At 47.4% G+C, this 20685-nt stretch overlaps 1 protein-coding gene across 11 annotated transcripts in view; it reads left to right on the forward strand.

Moving 5' to 3' along the window:
• The first annotated feature begins 936 nt into the window (after positions 1-936).
• Tmem229b (transmembrane protein 229B) overlaps positions 937-20685 on the forward strand; it is a 41438-nt gene continuing 21689 nt past the window's right edge. For 2 of the 11 annotated variants that reach the window (XM_046461582.2, XM_058584551.1), the window contains exon 1: positions 16128-16618. The gene's annotated coding sequence lies outside the window, so the exon portion shown is untranslated. Of the gene's footprint in view, positions 1049-16127; positions 16619-20685 lie in introns of those variants that run through there. The other 9 variants (XM_058584554.1, XM_058584555.1, XM_058584549.1 and 6 more) reach the window with 8 other exon arrangements.

Here is a 20685-nt window from a genome sequence, read left to right on the forward strand (position 1 = left end):
ACTTCCTGGGCTTCCAGGCTATCTATTCCCCACGTTCCATGTTGGGGAATCTCCAGGCTTTCCAAATGACATCCAATATTTTCCACCTCCCAATAGAAGAATCTAGATTCTCTTCAGAAAGAACACATTGTTTAATCTTTGTGTGTAAACCAAATTGTAGATCTTGGTGGCACAGGACTTGCCTTAGGCAAATTCCTTAGCTTCCACAGGCCTCAGTTTCTTCATCTTGGAAATGGAAATCATAAAAAATGAACTGGTAGGACTGTTTCAATGAATGGACTGAACAGAGCACAATGCTGGCTGGCACACGGTGCATCTGCCCCACCACATGAACTGTCACCCTTAGGTAGCCCGGGCCTGCACGATGCCCACAGTGGATACTGTACACGGGTCCCCACAACTCCTGCAAGCAGGGAGGAGGGGGCCTCCGGCAGACACCTCCAATGCAGGAGGGATGGCCTAGGCAAGGAGGGCCGAAGAGCCCTTCCTGGTAGCTCCCTGCGCTGCCAGGGACCGGGGCGTGCTTCTAGGCGCCGAGGTCAGAGCTGACTCCCGGCTCTGGGAGGCGGCGGGGTCGGAGGGGGCAGCCGGGCGGGCGGGCGAGCGGGCGCGCAAGGAGTTAAGCAGGGCCGCGGGCTGAGCTCCTGTCAGACGCGAGCATGTGCAGTTTGCAGCGCATCCGTACTATGGGTGAGTGCCGCCGCCGCCGCCGCCGCCGCCTGGGGATCCGTTCTGCCCCGGCAGCGGCGGTTGTAGCCCTCCAGCCCCCTCGCCGCCGCGGCGGGCGCCGACACACGATGCGGGACTAGGAGCGGCGCGGGCTAGCGAGGCGGCGTGGGGGAGGCACGGCCGGCAACTCGGCGCGGGGGGAGCCCGAGCGCCGGGCGTGGGGGCGGGGAGCAGGCGGCGCAGGAGAGCGCCCCGAGTCCTGGCGCGGGAGGAGGAGCGGGAGCCAGCCGGGCAGACGGCGCTCCTGGCGGCACCTGCGCCCCGCGGGCGGCCGGCCCGGCCCTGCCCTGCCCCTGCCCGTGGCTCTGGCCCCGCATCGGTAGGTGCCCCCGATGCCCGCAGAGAGGCCTTTCCGCCACCGAGAGAGGTGGCCGAGCGGGGCGAGCAGCGCCGAGCGCTGGGGGCGCGGGCGATGGGGGGCTGTGATGGGGAAGACCGGGCGACCGTGCTTGGGGGCAGTGCCGAATCCCGCTTCCTCTTTGCTTTCGGTTTCGAAGCGGCTGCCCCAGCTGGAGAGCGAGCGGCAGATTAGATGGTGCGCCGGGGCTTGGATTCCCTGCGGGGGATGGGCGCACAGGGGGGCGTGTTGGGGAAAGGGGTGCACATTGGCAACTTTCCCCGCCTGAAACAAAGGGGACTCGAGGAGAGGCGAGGGTGAAGGATCCGGCGGGGGATTTCGGGCAGCGGAAGGTTGACACCTCTTTCCCTCGGCAGAGAGCACCCCGGAGGCCGCTTCGAGAGAACAGAGGGGGGCGCCAGTCTAGGTAGACGCTGGGGAGTCAGGACTTGGGAGTGGGAACCACGGACCCTCCTGAGTTTGAGACAGGACTTTGCTGAAGAGGAGGGAGCCCTTTCAAAATGATCCTGATGCCTCCCCCTGGGGATGCATACCAATCTGGAGAATGGTGGGCTGCACAACTGGGCGTTCTCGATTGCCCCCGTGCCCATCCAGGATCAGGACCCCAACCTAGCCTCAGACCGCCAGCTCTTAATCTGCCCTCCTGATCTCTGGTCCTTGGTGGAGGTGCAGGGCCGGGATGGGGAGCCATACAACCCTGTTCCTGGCAAGGACAGGGAGGCATTGGCATCTTTCCCAGGTGTCTTCCTTCCCTTTTTCTCTGCCCAGTCAGAAACTGACCCTCGTTGCTTCTTCCTCTGTCTCCTTTCTTTCTCCAGGGTTTCCTGGGGGGTTATGTTTGGTTGCTCAGGTACAGAGCTGGGAGTGGCAGGTTGTTCTGATGCTGCTTCAAGACTCTTGCAGGAGGAAAAGAGCAGGACCCTGGGGAGCTGTCTGCCAGCAAAACCTTGGGGGCTCTGCTAGTGCATTCTCATGTGGTCTCAGCATCCCAGTAACAAATGAACTGTTACTGTGGCCTTCAGGCTTGGATCATGGGGAGCCTAGGTTTCTCTATTTGCTGTGACAGGAAAAGGGTCAAGAGAGGGGCTGAGCAGCCTTCCTTGGGGGTGGTACAGCTTCTTTCTCTCTAGAAAACAAATGGGCCAGTTTCCAGGTCCCCAGGCCCTGACCTTGTGTCCCCAGGAAGGAGGTGTCTTGAACTCCCAGCTGGCTTGCATGTGACCACTGGCTCCCATCCTGTGGCAGGACAGCCTTTAGGGAGCTCAGGTTTTTCCCTGGTTGGAAGGCAGACCTGCTTGCCTGTGGAGACGGCAGTCACTGGAGGGCTTTGAGCTTCTGGGTGACTCTTCTCCTATCCTGTGAGTGAACTAATGATACAAGTATCTGGGCTAGGGGTGGGCCTGCTTAGGACACCTGACTTTAGAGACATGGATGCAACTTTGTGTTTGGAGACAGAGATGGGGTGTATATGTGAATTGTGGGGTGGGGGAGCTGGTCCTTGGAAAGAAATGACAAGCTAATTTGGCCACTTTTAAGATACTGGAGCGAGGGAGGTTCCAGGGCCAGTGATGGTTAGCTGGAGAAAATGAAGTGCCCTGAGCTTTAGATCTATGTTCCTGGAACTTGTGGTTGAAATCAGGTGCAGACCCTGGACCAGAGAGCCCAGCTGGCCTGCTTCTGTAGACCTCTCCGCTCTAACTGAGCAGGGTTGAGGATTGCTCATTTCCCCATTGGGTTTATCCCAAGCTGTTTATTCATAGCTGAAGATGATGTTATGGAGGCCTGACCTCCCACCCCAGGGGTGAGAGAGTGGGCTCTACTGTGGACTGTTTCTCCTATGTTCAGACTATAAGATGAAAAATGATACTCCTCTGACTCCCTCTTTGAAAGTGATGAGGCATGAATTTTTACATTTATAAAGTAATTTAAGAGTCTTGGGTCCTTGAATGAAAGAGATTAGCTTAGTTAGTGAGCTTCATGCCGTGTTTATTTCAGTTATATTGGATTTGCATATTGTTTTTAAAGGGAAAAGTGTCACTTTACAGGAAAGGGCGAAATTACAACTTTTGTGATAGGGAAAGCTTAGTGTTGGGTTTAAAAGTGTAGTTTTTATCAGAGAAGCTGTTGCTGTCGTACACAGGCAGTGTGTCTTTTCTGTCTGCCTCTGTTCCTGGGACATCTCGGAGCTCCTCCCTGGTAGGATTTTTCCTGGGGTTATCCGGCCTGGACATTATCCGGCCTGGACCCTCCAAGCTCTAAGAAGAGTCTCCTATGATGTTGGGGGCTCTGATGTCATAGGGAGAGACCTGGGTACAGGCAGTAAGGAGAGGCAGCCTGGCCTTATCAGCAACCCTATCTGATCTGGCTGTCCTTGAGGGAGGAAAGGGATAGCTAACCCTCCCCCAGCTGGATGGCTCTCAAATTTGTATCTCTTTACTCTCTCCTCCCTGTTCTCTCCACCCCCAAATTATAGACATGGTAGTTTGGGTTTTAGTTTTTTTTTTTTTAATTTTAGGAACATTCATTTTAAGGTGTGTATAACTTCTGTCTGGCAAACTCAGCCACTTTTGTGACAGTACCTGGCCAAGGAGAGAATAGGGAAAGCGATTTGGATATTTTGTAAGGAAGAAATCCAGCCTTACTAGCCTGATTTTCTGCTTATTCTCCCCATGCCCACCACCTCCAAGAAATTGCAGGGTTTGTATTTGAAAAGTAAAGTATGAGATGATTGGGGGGAAGGGATACCCAGGGGCGTTTTCAGTTTTGGTTTCCCTTGAGGGAAACTGAGTCACACAGAGTCAACACACTGGCTGTGCATATGCTGGGAGGGTTTCCCTTCCCTTCCCTGGGAGTTACTGAGAGTGATTCGAGTCAAGCATTCTATGAGATCTGTAGGTTAGCCCTTTCTATTATGAAATAGAGATGCATGAAGAATTTAGGTACCAGTGTGTTTGGTTCAAGATGTATGATGGCCCATGCTGCTGTGATTCAAGGAAAAGGAAGTGGCTTCTATCCCTGAAATAAGTATCCATAGAGAACTGAGGTGGAGTGAGTAATCCAGCACATTCCCAGGATAAAAAGGAAAACCTGCCCCTTTCCCTTTGTTCACATGCCTCGGGCTGCATGGTGGACTCCTGGCTCCCAGGGATTTTGACATCCGTTCAGGGCTCCTGGCTCCTATCGTGGCCGGTATTGTAGGATGAATAGCATCATTGAAATGATGATGCAGTCTACATGGGCAAGACTTGGGTCTTCAGTTTGCACCTTCCTCGAGAAACATGGCACCATACAAGACTTCACCTGCCAATTATTATAGGAAGATCTAGTAGATAAGGAGATATCAACTGGGTACCTTCTTGTACACCTATAATCCGAGCCACTCCAGAGGCTGAGGTAGGAGAATTGCAAATTCAACACCAGTCTGGGCAACTTAACAAGACGCTGTCTCAAAATTTAAAAAATAGTAAAAAGTCCTGGGAATGAAGCTCAGTGGTAGAGTGCCCCAGTGTCCAATCCCCAGAACAACAACAACAACAACAAAAAGTAAGGAGATATAGTTGGAGAGAGCACTTTCTGACAGTGCTTTCCTCTCTAGAAGCCTTGCATTTAGAACATAGTAGATTTGCCACTTCTGACTGCTTTTGCAGTTGGACTTAGGTGAGAAATGCTTTCTAGCTGGTTCATTCATTCATTAGCTCAGTTTTTAAGAGGCACCCCTGTCATGAGATTCTGGAATGGTTCATGTTCATCAGAAAGGTCAATTACCCTGAGTTTTAGTAAGGCCTTGACACCAGCCCCAAGGAACTAGGGAATCCAGCCAAGGAGATTGAAGGGCCACAAAGAGAGGATTCTTTTCTGGACTTCTGAGGAGCAATTCATGCTTTGAGATAAAATGTACTTCCTGGGGCTCCATGATTTCATTGCTAGCACAGTCAGTGGAGGGGAAGGCCCTCGTCAGCAAGAAGCCCACCTTGTGGAGAGTAACTGCCATTTTTAGGGACATTGACAGGGACCTGTTTTCAGCCTGTTGGCAATCCCCATCACCTTTCTCATGACTATCTGTGGTCTCAGACCCCATCTTAGTCTCTAGTCCTTAGGATCTTTTCCCCTGTTGTTCCTAATCAAAATAAACAAACAAACAAAACAAAAACCTTTCCAAAGCCAGGACATTGGCCTTTTATCTGCCATTTTGAAACAGATATGGGCAAGAAATAGTGTCACCACTGGGCAACATCAGCAGTGGTTCCAGGTTTATGTCTTGTCTTTTTTTAAAGTTGTCAATGGACCTTTATTTTATTTATTTTATGCAGTGTTGAGAATCAAACCCAGTTCTCACACACGCTAGGCAAGTGCTCTACCACTGAGCCATAACCCCAACCCTTGTCTTGTTTTGTTTTCTTGCTATAAGTAGTGAGCTGACCTTCTTATGCTGACATGTAGATGGCTTAAAGCTTTCATATGGCCACACAGTTTCTAGTACTGCATGTGCTTGTTAAATCACCAGCTGTGATACTTCAATGTGATCACTTACCCAGATTTCTAGGTCATTGGGCATTGATGCTATTTGTATGGGAGCAAATGATTGGCAAAAGTTTCAGGAATCGGGAAATCTGGGATCCCTCCTTGATTTACTCACTTCATTGCAACCTCTGAGATATAATTTCACAAATGGAGTTTCAGCTGGCTTCAGTGATCATAGCAATAACAGTTGACAGCCACCATTTATTGGATGAGAACTATGTATGAGGCATTGGGCTAAGCCCTATGTCCTCCTCCTCTCTCAGTAATGAGAAACTGGTCTCTGTAAGATAAAATGACTGCACTTATCATACAGCTAATAAGCATCCCAACTGAGATTTGAACTGAGATCTGATTCTGTTGTGTTCTTTATCCTTGGATTGGGTGATAGAACAGATGTTGGGGAGAGGGTAAATGTGGAGGTAGTTAACATATAAGGAGAGTTGATGTGGACTGGGCACATTTAGTAAAGGGAGATGAAAGTACAGATTCTTATTTGAAAACAAGCATCCCAGTGAATGTTCGGGAAGGAGGGAGAGGTCTGTACCCTGCAGTGGGGAAGCAGACCAGATGGCCTGGGAGTTCCTATAAGGAGAAAAGGCTTTTTGCTTGGCATGGGAATGTGTTTTATAAACCCCATTTTATTTTGATGCCAAAAGTTTCCTCTTGATTAACAGGCTCCGGGGCAACATTTTCCTTTCTGTTATATTACTACACCAGGCATAGCAGCTTATCTTTGCAGATGCTTTGACTCCAGTCTTCGCCCACCATCCCAGTTTCTGTTCCTTCCCCTGTCCATAATTATAATGCAGCTGGGAGACCTGATTATGTCTTGGATCCCAGGTACACTCTGCAAAGTACAGAAAGTTTTAGATTGCCAATCCTTCTAAGAAAGTATTTATGGATGCTGATTACTTCATTTAAAGATGACTAGCTAGCCAGGTGCAGTGGTACATACCTGTAATCCCAGTGGCTCCGGAGACTGAGGCAGGAGGATCACAAGTTCAAAGCCAGCTTTAACCATTTAGTGAGGCCCTAAGCAACTTAGTGAGCCCCTGTCTCAAAATACAAAATAAAAAGGGCTGAGGATGTGACTCAGTGGTTAAGCACCCCTTGGTTCAATCCCCAGTACCCCCCCAAATTAAATTATTAAATTAAAAATAATGACTAGCTAGTTTATTGAGATCCACACTTGTTTACTGTAGACAGGTTAGCTATATACGTCCTCTACCACTTTGAGGTGTTTGTAGAAGAAGAGTAAAGATTGAGGTAGTGGCCTAGGGGAGGTGAGCTGACCCCTCTTAGAGTTAGCATGATGCTACAGTTTGCTAGATGCCAGGAGACTTGGGCTCTTGTTTCCGCTCAGTCACCCTGGGCATGAAGTGAATTCTTTGGCTTTTAGTTTCTATATCTATAAAATAAGAATGTTGGACAAGGTATTCTGTAACTTCCCTTCTGCTGGTTGTGCTGGATGGTCCAGAATCTAGATGATTCTGGCCTTTCTCAGGTAAAAACTTAGCTGGTTTGGAACTGTAGGAAGTCAGAGTTGGGAGAGCAGAGAGAGAGTTAAAGGAGAGAGAAGCCGTACTGGAAATTAACAGTCAGAGCTGGAGTGAGCCCCTTCTTGTGAGCGGAGCTGGGTCAAGTCATTCCTTCTTTGACTGTTTCAGTGGGACAACTGAGAGGTGGCCTTTGTATATCTTTCTGCTCATCATTTCCTTCACCATGGGAGGCACCTTTTGTATCTTAAAAAAAAAAACAAAAAACTTCACCTCCCCCTTCATCCTCTGACTGTCCCTAAGGGAGAAGCCCCCAAGCAAGGCAGCAGTAAAGTTGTGCTTTTAGTGTATGTTTCACATTCTGCACTTGGATTTGGCCTACTTCAGCCCAGGATTCTATCTCCCCTGACCTGCCAGACTTCTCTTGCATGTGGCCCATATTAGTCCTGGGAACCAATCATACATCCTTTGGTACAGTGAACCTGGGTATGCAGGCTGACCCCCAGCTCAGTATTCTTTCTTGGCCTTTGACAACTGATGGCTGGTCTGTGTCTTACCCTCTGAATATGTCAGGTGGTGATCAGAATCCAGTTCACCCTGTTCTCCTAGTTTCAGGAAGCAGTCATCAAGTTTCCTGAGCAGTCCTGTTGTGGCTCTTCTCAACAGCTTGCCTTCAGGATGGAGGTAGGGTGAGATCACCAGACAGCAACAGCACTCCCCAAATTTCTCTGCAGAGGTGCTCCTCCAGCCTGCCCCTTGTGACACACCCTCACACTGAGAAGGGCATTTGTGTCTCTCTTGACAATGTGCGTCCTTATCTGGTGTCACACTGGGCAGCATTATACCTACCCTATCTTGGTGCCTATGTCAGAATTTTGATTTGACATCTTATTATATGTGTATCATCAAAACTATAACTGTCACAATGAGTCCATGATGTCATGGATATTATTGCTTAGGACGAGGCTACTATACATATTTAACTAAAAAATTGACTGAAATAAAGACATTGATGAGAACAATGAACATTTATTGAGTTCTTATGCAGTTAGCCCTCCATACCCATGGGTTATGTGTCTGTGGATTCAACCAACCACAGGTCAAAAAGATTCAGGAAAAAAAAATGTGTCTCCAACTGAACATGTACAGACTTTCTGTTTTGTTTTGTTTGTTTCTGTAGTACCAGGGATTGAACCCAGGGATACTCCACCATGGAGGTACATACCCATCCCTTTTTATTTTGAGACTGAGTAAACTGAGGCAGAGAAATTTAGCAAGTCACCCAAGGCCACACAGTTGACATCAGAGTCAGGATTCAAATAGAATTAATCTGACCCCAGAGTGTCCACTTTTTTATAATTGTTTCTGTACTGGAGGTTGAACCCAGGGACACTTGACCACTGAGCTAACTCCCAGCCCTTGATACTTTTTATTTTGAGACAGGGTCTTGCTAAGTTGCTGAGGCTGGCCTTGAATTTGTGATCCTTCTGCCTCAGCCCCCTGGGACTACAGGCGTGTACCACTGTGCCTGGCTGAGTGTGCACTTTTGTTGTTTTGCCATACTAGGAATTGAACCTAGGTGTCATGTGGGCTAGGCAAGCACTCTACCACTGACCTACATCCCCCAGTCCTGAGTGCACTAGTATGGCAAAACAACATCTTCTCAGGTCACACCCATCTCAGGTGCTGTGTGGGATCTTTGGCAGAGCTTGAAGGGGAAGTTCACCTGCATCAGGCGGTCAATCCCTGTGGGGGTGCCACAGGCAATTCCCACTGCCAAACTGATTCCCCTCATTAGGCTACAATGTGAAGCATAGTCCACACACAGCCCACGGACTAGTCCCTGGGATTACAGGCATGCACCTCCACACCCAGCCTGAGAATGCACTTTTAAACATGACACTCTGTCACTTCCCATAAGGGTAGCAGGAAGCCACGGCTAGTCATGAGAGTGGCATGCAAATGCTTGGGAAACGCCGAGTTAGGAGGTTGCTGCAGATCCTTCACTCTGATTCATGTTCTCCACGCACATTCTTGACTTGCTTTACCAAATAACTCTTGCTCCAACGTTTCCTACCATGTCTTTTACCAAAGCCTAGTACACTTGCACAGGTGACCTGGTTTGTTGAGCTGCCTGGAAGGATCTCTCTGCCCCACTGCCTACCCACATCTACTCCTTTTTAAAGTCAGAGGGCACAAAGGTATATTTGACCAAAACCACTGTACTAGGATCTTTGAAGTCTTGACATTCCATCACTAAGCTGCAATTATTACATGCTTTGATGCAAAAGACAGTGAACATACAGTTAGAAAATACAGATTCTCTACTTTCTTTGCCAGAGACTGAGAAAGGAGGATCACAAGTTGAGGCCAGCCTCAGCAATTTAGCAATACCCTGCTTCAAAAAAAAAGGAGGCTGGGGATACACTCAGTGGTAGAGCACCTGTGGTTGCAGTCCCTATTACTGAAAACAATGTGGATGTATATATATTAGATCTCCTCAATTTTCAATAATGTGTGATTTTATTTTTCTTTGTTCCCACTGACTTTTAAGTTCCTGAGGGTTCAGCAGTCTTCACACAGGTTTTACACACAGAAGGTATTTAATAATATTAGTTGTTGACTGGAGAAAAATATGCAATAAGTCTGCTAACTGATGTCTAGAAACTGCCTTCCTCTGGTTAATCACCAGCAAAGACTTAGCAGTACTCTTTTCAGCATTAATTTAAAACAAACATTTTGTGTCCAATCTGCTGCTTTTTAAAATTTATGTGATGCTAATTAGGCCCACGATCCTTTCTTGGCAAAATCAAAATCTGAGACCTCTCCTCCTTCTCCTCCTGTTCAGTGCTGGGGATTGAACCCAGGGTCTCCCACATGCTAGGCAAGCACTCTACCACACCCCTGGCCTTTTTTATTTTGAGACATAGTCACACTGAATTGCCCAGGTTGGCTTCAAACTTACGATCTTCCTGTCGACTTTCGGAGAGGTTGGAATTACATGCGTGAGCCACTGTACTGTCAGAAAACTTTAGCTCCATGATAGCAAGAGCTGACCTGAACTAACAAGGCCATCGATGGTATTTTCACCTGGCAGAGTAGTCACAAATGTTACTGTAAAAAATGTTACTGTGTTTGACTGAAGGACTTTGCTCCAGACTTCGCTATGGTGATTGTGTATTTTATTATGTGGGCTCTATATTGCCTTTTAAAAAAATCCAAAAAATTCTGAATTCCTAGAGTTTGTGATAAGGCCTTGTAGTGCTGAATGACATTTCTTAACAAAGCTGATGTTGGCACTGAGGGTGGGATAGGTCTTTGGGTTTTGTGGGGTTTTTTGGGTACCGAAGATTGAACTCAGGGGCACTTGACCACTGAGCCACATCCTCAGCCCTGTTTTTCATTTTATTTAGAGACAGGGTCTCACTGAATTGCTTAGCACCTGGCTTTTTGCTAAGCTGGCTTTGAACTCCCGATCCTCCTGTCTCAGCCTCCCGAACTGTTGGGATTACAGGTATGTGCCACTGTGCCCGGGGACAGGACAGGTTTTTGGATTCTTCAAATATCACAGAACCTTACATAGCCTTTGGCCACGGTTTATTGATTTGATTTTTAAAAATATTGCATTAAAATATAATTTATCTTGATTTCTAAGGTTTTTGTTTGTTTTTGTATTGGGAATTATGTACTGGGATTTGACACCTCTGTCCTTTTTATTTTGCGATTGGATCTCGCTAAGTTGCTGAGGGTCTGGCTAAGTTGCCAAGGCTGGCCTTGAACTTACGTTCCTTCTGTCTTAGCCTCCTAGGTCACTGGGGTTATAGGCATGTACCTCATTGCCTGGCTTGATTCCTGTTTTTTGGTACCCTCTTAAGTTTTGGGCTTGTGGTGAGAGCCTTTCTTGCCTTACTCTAGCACTGGCCTGTTGCTCCATCCCTGCACAACTCCAGAACCAAGGCTTTTCATTTTCCCATGACTCTGGGATGAACCTGTGCCTCCTCAAAGCAGTGGGGGGACATACCTGCTGGAGATGGCATTTGGTATAATATGGTGGGGCTCCGTTGCCCTGTGGCAGAGTTAGTTCATGCCAAGAAGCTTGATGCCTCCTGGTTATTGCTTTGGAACCCAAGAGAGCCTCGTTCCTCCTCTTCTGTCTGGGAAGGGATGCAGCTACTCATATGACCGTCAACTTGCTGGTTAATTCCTATAACTGCTTTGATCACACATTTTAAAATAAAAAAAAAACATACAAATGTTCATGAAAAAACATGCAAACAATAGAGAAATTCATAATGATGGGATTTAAGTTGTTCTGTTGTGTTTATTTTATTTTGATGAGGCAACTGAGAAGAGCAGTGATTCAAAGTTGTGTGTGCCAGTGGGCAGGCCAGGCTAGCAGAGCCCGGCTTCTGGACCTTCCATGATACAGGAGGCCATTCCCTCCCCTTCCCCCCAGGCCCTCGGTGTCCTCTTATTGCAGAGGACACATAAATCAGCTATCACCTCTTAGTCAAAGGGCACATCTTTTAAAATTTGTACCCTTTGTCCCTGTTTAACAGCGATGGCAAGGCTTGCGGGAGCTTAGGTCACCTCCACCTTCCCTCCACCATTAGATAACCAACCCCTCTCAGCCTGAGTGGTGAATATTTCTGGCTCTGCCACTTTAACTGATTGGAGGGCCTTTGGGATGCTTACTTCTCTATCCTTATTCCTGTCCATGATTCCTCACGATATAGCATTTTCCGTAAATATCCCTAAGCATCCTCTTACCTACTGTTTACTCATCTTCTTGTCCATTAAGGAAGATATTCCACAGACCAAGCCTGGCACCTATTTCTTTGGCTTCCTTTAAACACATCCCTGCTCCAGACATTGAACCATTTATCATTTCCTCGGCCCCTCCAGATGACTTGAGATTTTCTTCCTATTGTCATGATGCTGGAAGTGTTGAGATAATTTGAAATAATCAGGGAAATGAAATTTCCCAAAGGTACCCGATTGAGTAGTTTTTTTAGCCCCCATGGGTTGACCACATTGTCTGTGTACTCACCATCCGGGAGCTTTACATTGATGTCTGTAGAAGACGGTCGTTGAGCAGGGTGTCTCTCAGCAGTACAGCGTTTGCCTAGCACCTGTGAGGGCCTGGGTTTAATGCCCAGCACCCAAAATATATAAATAAATGAGAAAAGACCCTTGTCTTTATCCTATGGGATTGATGACTTGAATTCACCTAGTTCTGTTTGCTTTCTTGTCCCCGTTAGCACTGATGTTTCCCTTGCTTTCAGGGCACATGATCTGCAATGGTATTTCTCTTTAATTTAGCAAATATTTGTAATGACTCCTAATTGCTCTGAATAAAACTCATAGATACTGCAGGACTCAGTGGTACACATCTGTACTCCCAGTGACTTGGGAGGTTGAGGCAGGAGGATCACAAGTTTGAGGCCAACTTGGTGAGACCCTAACTAAAAAAAAAAAAAAAAGACTGGGGAGCTGGAGATGTAGCTGAATGGTAGAGCACCTCTGGGCTCAATCCCAGAACCATAAAAACCAAAAATCACAGATACAGTGACCTACCTATATACATACATTTTAGTTTTTTTACTTTGTTCATTTATCTTTTGTGGTGCTAGGGATCAAACTCAGGGCCTTGAGTGTGCTAGATAAACGGTCTACAGGTGAGCTACACCCCCAGTCCTTTTTTGTTGTTTGAAATAGGGTCTTGCTAAACTGCTGAGGCTGGCTTTGAGCTGGTGATCCTCCTGCCTCAGCCTCCCAAGTAGCTGGGATTACAGGCATGTGCCACTACTCCCAGACATTTTTAAAAGTCAGTGCAATAGAATACCTCTAATCTAAAAGAGAAATAGAGGCAAAAATAATTATAGTGAAGTATCATGTACTATAATACGTAACTGCTTGGACATGGCCACATAGAAGACAGAAGGATGCCATCAGATGCTGGCACCTTTACATAGAATCATCAAGAATTAACCACTACAAACACCCATGAGCTACAGGTGTGTTGTGTAGGTGACTCAGACACCAGGAAAAGTGTTTCTGGGGGGTTGATTTGATTTTCCAAAACGATGAACCTGTCTTAGTAAAGTTCCAAAGAACATAGAGCATGGTGTCCACTCAATTTATATACTAACAGCATTCCTGGACAGGTCAGCATACACTAAAACCATGCAAAAAGGGCTGAGGGTATAGCTTAGCCTCTGAGCAGGTGGACCATTTGCCTAGCATGCAGAAGGCTCTGGGTTCAATCCCCAGTTACACACACACACACACACACACACAGCCCAAATACCTCATCTTTATTTCAAAAAGAGAATTAGGTTTTGGTAATGAATTACAAATGAACTTTTCACTTCTGTGTTGTCAGTGGAACATTCTCAAGTCATATAGGAGTTTTTTGGTGGGCTGTGTAGGATTCGCACAATATCAGGCATTCCAGGTCCCCACCTCTGAGTACCTGCAACATTCCCCAGCTACCATGTTGCTGTCTGTGCTGACCATCCTTCCCTTATACTGGTCTGAAGAAGGGCAGATGGGCATAGAACTAGGCCCTTCTGTGTAAAGGGATGACACATGTGGACTGGGGATGTAACCTAGTGGTAGAACACTTGCCTCGCATGTGCAAAGCCCTGGGTTCAGTCTACAGTGCTGCAAAAATAAATAATTAAATTAAATCGAAAAATAAAGTGCATGTTTGTCCTGCCTGCCCTGGGACTGTGGCTCACTGTGCTCTCCTCTCCCAACCTCAAGACAGCCCAGGGCCTCTGTGTGTACCCCACAGTGTGCATCCCCTCCACGACCCCTCCCCCAGTATGATTTCTTCTTAGCACTTAACATCCTTAGATCTCTCATAACTTGAAAGAGAAGGGGAGAGGGGAGGAGGGGAGAGAAGAGCAAGGGGATAGGGAAGAGAAAGAAAAGAGGTAAGAGAAGAAGAGGGAGGATATCTCCTCATGTCTAGTCCTCCTCCAGCAGCTTCTCTCCTCCTCTTACCAGCTGGTCTCTCGAGGTCACTGCCTCAGTTCCTCATTTGCAGCCTCTCCTTCTGAAACGTTCACTGAGACCTTGTGCGGCTGTCTTTCCAGTCCCTGTGCAACTTACTTTTGCAGTTGGCCATAGCCTCTGCTACTCTCCTGCCTCCACTTCCCTGGTGTCCCAGGGCCCTTTTGTGGGTGTCCTTCCTCAGCCGCCTTCTTGGCCCCTTGTCCTCCACCGGCCCTGTATGTCACCTCATATGTCTTCTCCCCAGCAGGCTGCTCCTCCGCAGCTCCATCTGGGTTCCCCACCCATCTCCAGCCTCCAGCTGGCCACTCTGTGTGTCCTGTTGGCATCTCAAACATAAAACATCTGACATGCGGCTCAGCCTAGATTCCCAGACTGGTGCCTCTTCTTGCATCCACTTAGGAAATGACACTGCCACTGCCAGGTCAGAAGTCTGGGTATCATGCCCAACACCTCCCCTTAGCTCCTCCTCCCATAAATCACTCACGGAATCCTTTCTGTTCTGCTTTCTTACCAGCACTGCACTAATTGTGTTGTTTCTTCATAGTCATCACTAATTTGCCTTGGCTGCTTACTCTTGTCAGCATTTAAGATTGCAACCCCTAATTTACTATTCAGGTTGGATTAAGACCTTTAGAGGCCCTGGGTGCTGATGTCATTAGGATCTCACAAGTTACTCAAAAGAAATTAAAGCAATTCTAAATTATGATATAAAAACTGTTTTTAGAAACAACAAGATTTATGAGTGTGCTAAAGCCTCAGTAGCTTCTTTTTATTTTCTTTTTTTCTCCCTGCATGGTGCTGTGTATTAAACCCAGGGCCTCCCTTGTGCTAGGAGCCACACACACCGCCCCTTCCTTTCTTTCTTTTGAGACAGGGTCTTGCTATGTTGTCCAGGTTGGCCTAGAACTCCTAGACCCAAGTGATCCTCCTGTCTCAGCCTCCTGGGTACCTGGGACTAAGGTACAGAGAGCACCCCCAAGTCTGGCTTGAATTCTCAAGATTTTATCTGTGATTTTTTTTTCTTTCTCCTCCCCTCCCCCCTCTCCTCCCCTCCCCCCTCTCCTCCCCCCCCCCCCTTTTTTTTTGCAGTTTTGGGATCAAGCCCAGGGCCTCCTGCTTGTTAGGTTAGTGCTCTACCAGTGAGCTACATCCCCAGCTCCCCAAGATTTTATATTTCCAGTGTTTTCAAAACAATCATCCCACTGGGCTTCATGGCACACACTTGTAATCCCCAGCAACTTGGGAGTCTGAGGTGGGAGGATCACAAGTTCAAGGTTAGTCTGGCAGCTTAGGGGACCCTGACTCAAAGTTTAAAAAAAATTAAAAAGGGAGAGTTCCCTGATTTCAAACCCCAGCACCCAAAACAACCAGGTGAATGAAATAAAAATATAAAAGCAGCTGGACCCATTTCTGTGCTCAGCACTCATATGCCAAACTACTTAGCATCCAGTGGTCTGTACATAATAGATGGCGTATAAAGGATTTTGAACTAATAAATAAATGAACTTGTACAATAGATGGTTTCCTCAATTCCCTTTAGCCCTCAGTGAGTCTCTTTAAAGACTTTTACAGCTGTCTGTCTGCAAAGTGGCCACATACAGCTGGGAGACTGAGCCTGAGGAGGGAGGGGGACAAGTGCTTGTGTCTGGGATGGGGGTTATTTGGAATTAGGTGGTAGGAATGGTGGTGGGGAGTTGGAAATAGGGCATCTGCCCCAGAAAGTCTGTGTGAGATCTCAGAAGGGAGGATCCTGAAGGCCTAAGGCAGTGTGAACAGGACTAGCAATGAAACTTTTTGAAATGCAATACCTTATAAAACCCAGAAGCTGTGGTTTAACAAGTAGAGCCTGACTTATTAATATGGGCTTGCAGACAAAACAGGTGTCAGAACAGCTTCAAAAGACATCCTCTACATGTAGCAGTAGACCCCAAAGTTTTAACCCTGTCTTAAGATGGATGCCTCCTGGGAGATTGGGAAAGGGAAGGACTAAAATGACGGAGAAGCAAGAAAAGGGAAGGCCAAATTAGGAGACAAAATGTGAAAAAGGTAGGAATCCCAGAACTGGAATTTTTGTGCCCAAGAAAACATCTGATGACCATCATTGTTCTCCTTGGATTTGCCCTTTATGTCTGTTCCGGTGCCATCCCAGTCACCCACTTAGAATTCCCAGGTATTTCTGGCCAGGCCACGGAGTGGGAATTCAAAGCTCTCTGAGACCAGGAGGTCTATTTTGAGGGATACTGTCCAAGTGGAAGAGCATGGCTATGTTAGCCAAGCCCTGTTGAGTCACCTCATCTCCATGATTATTTTCCTCTTCCCACTCCCACCAGAAACAGAAATCCATTTGTCATTCAGCTGACATGTAAGAATGTTATTGCAAAAGCCACTCAGCTTTATTGGGAACAGTGGGGTATAAAAAGTCTAGTGCCCTCTCCGTGTCCTTAGACTGCCTGTGATAAAGCTGCAAGACAAGACTTGGACTCGTTGAAAGGTAAGGGACATAGAAGTTGTCAATATTGTGACCCCAAAACTCAGCTTGACCTGAGCTATCCCACGATCCTGGAGAATTAGGTACCTTTAGGAGCTTGGAAAGAGGGATTATGGTGGATTAAGTAGGTTGCAGGGGCCTTTTGCTAAGGAGGGCAATTTTTTTTTTCTTGTTTGGGAGGATAATCTTTAAGCGAGCACTGGAGGACAGGCAAATGTGGACAATTATACAGGAGGGACCAGGACATTCCAAATGGAGGGAATTCTGTGAGCAGAGACCCAGAGGCAGGAGCATGTGTTTAGGGGCCAGTGAGTTACAGACCAGCCTTGGTAGGGCCGAGGGCTGGTGCCAGGGGCAGCATCCACTTCCTTTTTCTTTGCAAAGTAGTTCACTTAACAAAATCTTATTGGGCATCTGTCTTGTGCTAGGTATTTAAAAAAATAACTTGCTTCTGTGCTTGGCCTCCAGTTAAAAGGGAAATAAAAACTTTCCTAATTCTGAAAGTAATGCATATTCAGTATAGGGAGTTCACTTCCTTCATTTCTAAGACATTGAACTTTTCTTGGTTTTGTGGATTCAGTAGCTTCTCTTGTTCCCCAAAGGATACTAATAATACTTCTTAAAGCATCCCATTCTGTTGGCTCTTCCGGGTTTTTTCTAGCTAGAACTTTTTATCTTATTAAATTTGGTGCTTCTTTTACAGCCTCAGTTTTTGTCCCGTTTTGAGCAGATTCTGTATGCTCTGCTCCTGGTTTGCTGGTCACTTCTCTGTGAAAATGTTGATTCTGTGCACTAGAGCCAGCCCCCACTGGCTGTGGAGAGGAGGCTGGACGTGCCTGCTGGGCAGTGGCAGGGGCTGGCCTAAGTCTCCCTTTGCCTCTCTACCCCAGTGTCCAGGGCACAGCATGGAGGAGCGGTGATGGAGGGAATGACTGACCAGGCTGCTGCAAATCCAGTCACCCCATCTCAGGGCCCCTCCTGTGCCCTGATCTGCTGCCTTGAAACGTAGAGTCCCGGGGGCTGCTCCTCTGGCAAGCATAGAATCCACAGCCATGGTGCTTGGGTTCAAATCCTAGCCTTATTAGTGCCGAAACCTTGAGGAAGCCCGGTAACTACTTTGGGTCTTCTTTCTAAGGTGGGGATAATAATCGTCTCGATCTCAAACAATTCTTGTTAGATTTAAATGAGATATTATAGGGCAAGTTCTTAGAACAGTGTCTGTCACATACAGGCACAATATGAGTGTCAACTGTTATTTCATGTTTTTATTTTGGGGGAGATGGTTTCTCCACCAATTTATTCCTACCTGCTTTCTCTTTTCAGGGAGCCCAAGTCATTCCTTCTTTTTTTCTTTTTTTAATATTCTTTTGGTTGTAGATGGATATGATGCTTTTTTTTTTTTAATGTGGTGCTGAGGATGGCCCCCAGTGCCTCACATATGCTGGGCAAGCACTCTGCCACTGAGCCACAACCCCAGGCCCCAGTAATTCCTTATTGTTTTCTGTTGTTGTATTGGATTTATTCTCCCTAGGACATGTCCTTTATGTCGTTTCCAGGGTCTTGAGGGAGGCAGGTGTACTCTTGGCCTGCCCCCTGAGGGCCTTGCATTTCTCTCAGGTTTTCTTTCTCGTGTCTCAGGTGTTATTAGTATCTGTGGTGGATACCCGGTGTATCCTTGTCACATGCAAGCACTCACCGCCTGCCCAGGCCTGCCTCAGGCTGGTTCTAGGCCGTCCTAGTCCTAATGAATGTAATGGGTCCTGTTTCCTTTGTCAAAAGGAATGTTAATTATTTTCAACAGTCTAATTACGAGGCTAATGAGAGACTGACTGAGATAACATTCCCTTTAATTACTCTTGCCTAACTGCTGTTTGGAGCCATCCTTGAGCCTGTTGCAAGGCGGGGTGCTGTGTCAGTGGAAGGAGCTGTCCAGCAAGAGGCTGAGTGGAGCCAGGGTTACTGGGCTTGAGGCTCAGGGCGGAAGTGCCAGGTGTGGCTGGCGTTGGCGCTCAGCCAAGTGCGGGCCAACCTTTGTCATGGGCCATTAGTTGAAGGAAAGGGGCAGTCCAGGCCCAGTCAGGTAGAGAGCAAACACTGCCCCACGTCAGCTGTCATTCCTCAGTCTTCCCTGCGGTCCACCCACCAAACACCTCCCTGAGGGGCCAGGCTCCCTCACCCTTGAGAACCTGCACCCTCCCCCTCCCCCACAACCAGTTTGGCAAATGGATACTCTATGTCAAGTACTACCCAGGCCATGACCATGCAAAGATAGGGAGCCAATGGTCTAGATAGCTTTCTAAAATAAATTTTGGATCATACCCCTCCTCCTCTCCCTGGGAGAAATGCCACATGTCTGTGTTGTGACCCCTACCACCTTCCCAGACTGCGCTCTGCTGTGACCTTCCTGTGGTGTCTTTGAAGAACTAGGCCTGGATGAGCAGACCCTGGAGGGCCTCTCCTGAACCCATGGAAGGACTTGAGTAGGCTATAAGGGGCAGCTCATAGGAGGTTGTCTTCAACGAGAAACCAGGCGCGGTGGCACATGCCTGTAATCCCAGCAGATTGGGAGGCTGAGGCAGAAGGATCATCACCCTCTGCAAAAATGAGGTGCTAAGCAATTCAGTAAGATTCTGTCTCTAAATAAAATGTAAAATAGGGCTGAGGATGTGGCTCAATGTTGAGTGCCCCTGAGTTCAATCCCTGGTAACCCCACCACCACCCCCCAAAAAAGAAATTACTATGAACTGAAGATGGCCCATTGCTTTAGGCCAACCAGATCCTGCTAGTTCCTCTCTCCGTCCCCCATCCCTCATGAATGGCATATGGGGTAAAAGCCCTGGGAAGACCTTGGCCCTCCCATTTTCTAGCTTTGAACTTAGGTAAGTCCTTTCATTGAGTTTCGCTTGCTTTTGAGCCAGCTGGCGCTCATGCCTGTCCTGGGCTTGAGGAGGGACTGATGAGATGGCCTGTTGGAAGCCACCTGGCACAAAGAAGGTGACCACTAAGTGTTGTGGAGTTTTTAAACCCTCCAAGCAGCACCCCCTAGTCTGACCTATAACCAGAGACCCAGGAGCTGGCCTCATTCAGCAGGAGCCAGGGCCCTCTTCTAGCCTTTTGGAGACAAGTCACTATTCAGAGAGTAGGTAGTGATTTTTATGAACAAAGAGTAACCCTCCCCTCCAGCTCACAACAGCAACCTAGGTTACCTAGACCTGTGCCTGTGGGAGGGAGAGAAGGCAGGTGCATCTTCAGGAGCGGTTTCTCAAGCACAAGGGAATAGAGCTCAACTTCAGGTTTATGTCTTTGGTGATCTTCTGGTCACCCTTATCGAATTCAAGAGCAGCTGTGTCCAGTAGAGTTTTCTGTGATGATGGAAGGCTTCATCTCTGCACCGTCCAATGCGGTAGACACTGGCCACGTGCAGCTGCTGACTACTTGAAAGGTGGCTAGTGCAAGTGAGGAATTGAGTTTTTTATTTTATTCACTTTTACTAAATTAACATTTAAATTTAGGGAGCCACAAGTGACTGGTAGCTATCCAATTGAGTAGTCCAGTTCTGGAGTTTCTTAAAAAAACAAACAAACAAAAAAATCGATTTGTGCATTACCTGTTCTTGGATTGTGCCTAGTCTTGGGTCTTCATGAGTCCTATTCTCAGGAGAGAGTCCAGGTGTGCTGGTTCGCTGGTAAAGGTCAGGTGAGTCATCCTGTCTACCAAAGGAGAAATGGCCCAGTCTGAACAGCAACCAGAAGGGAGAGTTGGAGTCCCTGAGGCAACAGTTCGGGTTGATCCACCTTGCTTGGAATCTCACCGTGCTTATTCTGAGTTCCTCCCTTCCTGTCCCCAAGGGAAAGAGCCACTGGTTTTTATAGCAGCAGAGGTGGACAGGTGGTGTTCAAATATGTGATCCTTGTGCCAACCAGATGTGTTCCAGATGGGGGAAATCACCTGCTTTAGGATGCTCTTGATTACAAGGGGCTCATTGGGCAAATGCTGTGCCACTGAGCTATGTGGCTTTACTATGGTTCGTATTATCTCTCACCTACTTTTGGGTCTTTTCACTTATTGGT

This window comes from Marmota monax, unplaced genomic scaffold (assembly GCF_021218885.2).
Source record: "Marmota monax isolate L192 unplaced genomic scaffold, Marmota_monax_Labrador192_F-V1.1 WCK01_AAM20220418_F8-fsc00001, whole genome shotgun sequence".
In the NCBI taxonomy this organism is placed as follows: domain Eukaryota; kingdom Metazoa; phylum Chordata; class Mammalia; order Rodentia; family Sciuridae; genus Marmota; species Marmota monax.